Raw genomic sequence first — 6,000 nt, 5'->3', positions numbered from 1 at the left:
CAAATTCCTAAAGGGAAAATTAGAGAACATCCTACAGATCTTTGATTTATAGGAGAGTCAGAGCTGCATAATTCAAATACCAGAAATTCACTTTCAGGAATTTTGGCAAGATTTTATAACCAATAAATTATTACTAGTTTTACTTGGTATTCATTATAACATTAATAGTGGCGGATTCCTTCATACATGTTTGGTTATAATGTCCAAACATGTGGGAATCCCTCTGGTATTTAACAGAACAAAATTAAACATCAAAATCATAGGAGGAAATCTAAAACATTTTCCTTTTTAATAGGCAGATATGCAGAGACTGAAGATTTAGTCTTCACTGAAAGGCTTCACCAACATAGCTGCTGCTGATGGTTATTTTTCAAGAGGCATAGACAGAGCATGACAAAAGCATTATTGACATCCATCTTTCACATCTTATTTTATGTCTTCCATAAACATGTGAATTCTCATGTTGTCTCACAAGCATTTAGATTAATGAACTTTGCAGTCACCAAGCAGCTGAAGGGACACAGCTCTGGGGCTACAATCCCTCATGTCAAGATACTACACCTTTTAAGCATGTCTTCTCTGGAAGGAATCGAATAGAAAAGCTCTGATTATCTTTTCCTGAAGAAGAACATTGGCTCCAAAGCAAGTGACAAAGCCTTAGAAGGCATTCATGGCCTTGGATCCAGGATCCATCCAGCTGGAGCCTGAGCCTCTCCTCCAGCAGGAAAGGCATCAAGTCCTTCCTGCTGGTCACCCCAAACACTTGGTTCTGCAGGTTCTACAGGATCCAATAAGAACATGGATTCTCTCCCTGCTCCACATCCTCAATTATACCTAAAGCATCAGTAAATACCATAGTAAAAGAACAACTTTATTTTTCGGTAAACCATAAGGTTTAATCTAAATAAACTGTTATGAATGGAATGTGCCCAAATTTCACAGACTGGAAAAGCAAAGTTGAGGTCCACTTTCTAAGTCTAAGACTTTTCTGGTCTAAGATTTTACTTGAACATAGTCCGTGACCCCAATGTTACTATATTAAGTTTTAATTTTTGTATTGCTGCTAGCTCATTACATACAATTTGTGACATTCTATAATCTTTTATAGTCCAGTATGCTTATAAAAATCAATTCATGTAGAAACATAGGCTGCAAGGAAGAGAAATGATCACATGGGTGTGAGAAGAAGAGGGCCTACCAGTACTAAATTGGTGACTGAAAAATATGAGGGCTTTAATGGTTTCTTGATAGGAACTGAGCTAAGAATCATTTTATTGTCAACAAAGCTAGTCTTTATAGAGCATGTAGTTGTTCACTAAGACTTTATTTTTCCCATAATTTCACAGTATTATTATTCATGTGACTTGGTCAGTTCTGTCAAAGAAAGTGTATTGTGCTTCCCAATTGTATGCTTCCCCAAACAGAGGAAGATTGAAACAGAGACATGAGAAAACAACATAAATAAATGCACAGCATAGAAGGGCACATCTTTTCTTCCTCTCTCACTTACGGAACAGACAAGACATTCAAAGACATAAGGAGGAAAACTAGTTAAAAGTAAAGAAGTTTCTTATTCCTATACCACATGTAATTTCTCTGTGGAAATCACTGCCACAGGAAATCATTGCACCCAGGAAATTCACAATGGATATTCATGTGGATATCAGAAACAAGCTTTCATGAGTGATAATAACAAGTTGTGGTAAGGGATACTAAACTTTGTTGATTCAGGGATCACATCAATATGAAACCTAATTGAGTCCTATAGGTTTCCTATAATCAAAAAGTTGTGTAGCCCAATGGCGCAAGCAGCAGACTGGACCTCAGCTTGAGCTGGCTTCTACTTCCATGTATGACCTCCTCTTGAACTTTGGAAAGCCATGTGTGCTCTCTCCACCTCACTTTCCCCATCTATTTAAAGGAAACTTTTCAACTAAACTAGATAATGCATATTAGGAGCATTGTGGGTTTTGTAATTTTTTTCTCCTAGCTATTCTCAAAGCAAGGATTTTAAACCAGATGGATCTCAAATGACATCCCATCATTTTTACACATGAATACACAGGAGCAGGTTTTATATCTTTTTAAAGAAAACCCAACTGAATTAGGCCTCTGACCAGGATTTCTCAGTGTTGCCCATCTCAGTCTCAATGACTGAAAATTCATTGAGGCAGAAACTGCATTTATTTTGTTTATCATGTATTTATTTTAGGCCTTACTCTGTATACCAAACTTATTATTGCTTTTGGACCCATTATTTTAGCACAGTATTTAGGAAATAAATGTGGCGATGTCATAGCAGGGATTTTAAAAAAAACTGAAAGGGAAAAGAAATATAGTTTTATTTATAAGTTGATGGATAGGCACTGTACTGTAATGGAATCTAAATCTCAAAAGAGTCGCTTTATATTTGCTTTATAGGATTATAAGAGCCAAATAATGACATTTAAATGATCTATTCCATTAACATTGTATCATTTTGTCAATCTGGAATGTATTTTAATCAAAAGCCCCCTTGAAATGGTCTCCTTTGTTGTATTTTCTTTTTGGCTCATTTTATCAACATCTGTTATGTTTATACAATATGAATTAAAATTTCAGAATGCTGTTTGTACTCAGCTACTTTTGTTGAGAATGTAACATCCCAGGATTGGCAGTGTTTATGTAAATCAGTGCAGCTGACACAGCCATCATAAACAAATGAGAAAATATAACAAACACATTGTTCATGGAAGAAATGTTTGTTTTTAGAGTTGGCTTCAGTCTTACCAGATTGATGAAGAGCTGCTGATACCAGGGATCTGTAGTGTAGTGGTTCAGCAGCATGGCTGGGCGTGACAGATTGGGCAGCTTCTCCACCGTTATCCGGAAAAGGCAAGAACTCATTTCTCTTTCCTTCTGTGCAGCACATTAGAACCCAAGGTTCAAAAGATTCCCAGTTCTACTCCTAACAAAAAGACTTCTAGCAGAGCTACACCAGCAGAAGTTGTCCAAACTATATAAATTATTTTGCCAGTAAGACTTAAATTAGCAATTGAAATTAGAGCACTCTTTAGTTACAAATTTTTGTTCTCATTTACTGTAACTGTATCTCTATTAAGACAATGTCAGTTGTATTGGCTTAGGGGAGAGGTTTTTTTCATGCTGTTAAAATTCACACAGTAAGTGGTAATTGCATGATCTCATAGTGCAGGAAAATGCAGCACAAATGGTATTAGCCATCAGCTGAGCTTCATACATTTTCCATAGGAATACGTATTTGTGTACTGGTACCTTGTCATACATAACTGCCCTGCTCCTTCTTAACATTGTTTTTCCACCCACATTGCCATGTGCAGACCAAGGTTCAGTAATACATGATGACTTTACTCTTGAGCCTATATAAATTCCTAGAACTACATTACTAGTCTTGCCTTAGTAACTCACAAATTTCTTCCACTATGCTTAATTTACTATTCCTAAAAATCCTTTGGTCATGTATCAAGGGGAAGAATACTACATGCTTTTCAAGTTTGAAAGCTTTTATAAACACTCATCATTCAGAGAGGTGCTATCCCATCCTGAATTAAATATTATAACAATTCTGCTATCCATGGAGAAGTTGAGAAAGAGAAGACTGGAATGGCCTATCTGAGCAAAGAAATTTTTTACCAGCAGTCTCGCACATCTTCGGGACTCTGAGTAGTGGCATTATAGTTTATGAGATCTGTCCTGTAAGGTCTCTGGTCATTCTTAAATTTAAGTTGCACCCGATCAACTTCTTCATCTCAACCACTTATGTTACATAATCTCTTCATTCGTGGAGTACTCACCCTAAATACCCAAATATGCTTATTAAACAAGGAAGGAACTGAAAGAAAAGATGTTACCTTCTCATAGGAAAGCAGATGAGATGGGAAGAAAAACTCATCATTTGTCTCCAGTTCAGAGATGTGCTTATTCTCAGCAGCATGCACAGCCTTAACCCAAAATTAGAGCAGACGATTATATTCATTATAGTGGGCAAATTTTAAACAACAAGTACACAATGTTTTAGTATCAGAGATATGATAATACCACAAGTATTGCGTGTAGGTTTGGGTTCTTGAAGGACAAGAAGGACAAGAAGTGTCTTGAAGAAGGACATCAAACTATTAAGAGTGCCTCCAGGGGAAGGCAACCAATACGGTAAAAGGCCTCAATGAAAAGACATAGGGCAGTGGCTGAGGCTGCTTCTTTTGTTCAGCTTAGAGAAAAGAAGGCTGAGGGGTGGACCCATTGTAGTCTACAACTTCCCTAAGGACAGCAGCAGAGTGGGAGGTGCTGATCTGCTCTCTGGTGGCCAGTGGTAGGACACGAGGAAATGAAGCTGCATCAGGAGAGTTAGGAAAAGATTCTTCCCTGAGAAGGTGGTTGGTCACTGGAACAAGCTCCCAAGGGCAGAGTTCAAGAGCATCTGGAAGATGCACTTAGCCATAGTGTTCAGTTCTAGGTAGTCCTGTGAGGAACAAGGAATTGGACTTGATAATCCTTATGGGTCCCTTCCAATATGAGATAATCTCTGATCTAAAAAATTATTGGGCTGACCACACATTTGACTTTCTTAAACATCCATCAGCAATAGCAGCATCACAGAGATGTTTTCTGGTTTAGGTTTAGCATATTAGATTAAAAACATCACCTATCCTCCATGTTCTTCTTGACCTCTCCTTGACCTTGTCCTTGTCAGGACCAGCTCATGAACTGTGCAGTTTGCACCCAACAAGACAATACCTGTAATAAGCAAACACAATTATCTAGATACAGGTAGGTAGACTGTTGTTGCTACCTCATCCTTCTTAAGTAACACCTACATTAAAACAAGATCTGCCATAAAATTACATCCTATTTTAAATCATCAGTGAAACCTTTGCTCACGGTACTGCACTCTAGAGTTCATTAAGACATCTAATATTATTGCTGACTTAGTAATGTTAAAATGGATATTTTTATAAATTATTATATAATTTCAAACTTTTCTTCAGAGTTCTACCTTTCTGCATTACACAGATAAAGCCTTGACAAGCAGTATACGTAAAATTGAAATTTTTATCTTAGTGTTTGTTTGCTACATTCACACACACATACACACACTCCATTCATACTATCCACTACTCGACGTTTAACTTATATTTTGGTAACAGACACCTTGGGGACCACCACAAATCCTTTTGGCTTGTAGCATACATAACTTCGTGCTAGCCCTATTCTGTGATTACAGCTAGGAGCTAGGAGTTAATACAGTAGTAAAAAGTTGTGCAACACACTGCTAAATTATGTGCTTGATGAACTCATAGGTGAGCAGACACCTAATCTTCATTAGGGCATCAGAAAAAATATAAAAAACATACCAAGTGGCTTTTGTGACTGGAACACCAAGTATAAGGTGGGAATTTTTCAACTGAATATTTCTGTGTCAAAAATATTGTTTTATTCAAAACAAAAACATGGTGTAGGGATTTACCAGTTTTAACATAAATGTCTCCTATGAAAGATTATTCTTCTTTCAAGGTGTTATTAGCACTCCACAGCAGAGGACTTACACTGAGGTTCTTCAGCAATTTTAATGATTCTATGACTATGATTCTAAGAAGACATGCCTGTCTGATTCAAAAGATCCTAAGGACTAGATATGGATGAACTGGGTTCAAGTCCTTTATTAGGAAATACCATTTAAAGCAAGATATTCTGTGTGAATCTACCTCTGTATTTTTGTACAGATCTGGGACACACATTTGAAGAAAACTTTTCTATCACCTCCACCGCCCCCAAGTCAACATTGGAAAGAAGACCCCTTTCTTCTGAAATGGTCAGTTGTTGCACTATGTAGTCTTGAAATCTGCATTTTTTCAATGGCTTTGGTCTCTCATCTAAGGTTCTCAAAGAGATTTTCGTAAATATGTATGCATGTGTGAGTTTAACTTGTGGAAAAACATCAGTTCTGAAGGAAATTAGTGGCACAGCCAGAAATAATAAGTCTGT

At 37.1% G+C, this 6,000-nt stretch overlaps 1 pseudogene; it reads right to left on the bottom strand.

Annotated features, from left to right (window-relative positions):
- Positions 1 to 547: 547 nt before the first annotated feature.
- The window catches only part of LOC134056680 (chloride channel protein B-like), a 76,726-nt pseudogene continuing 71,273 nt past the window's right edge, over positions 548 to 6,000 (bottom strand).

Source organism: Cinclus cinclus, chromosome 1 (assembly GCF_963662255.1).
Source record: "Cinclus cinclus chromosome 1, bCinCin1.1, whole genome shotgun sequence".
Classification (NCBI taxonomy): Eukaryota; Metazoa; Chordata; class Aves; order Passeriformes; family Cinclidae; genus Cinclus; species Cinclus cinclus.
This window is presented reverse-complemented; position numbering and strand designations above follow the sequence as displayed.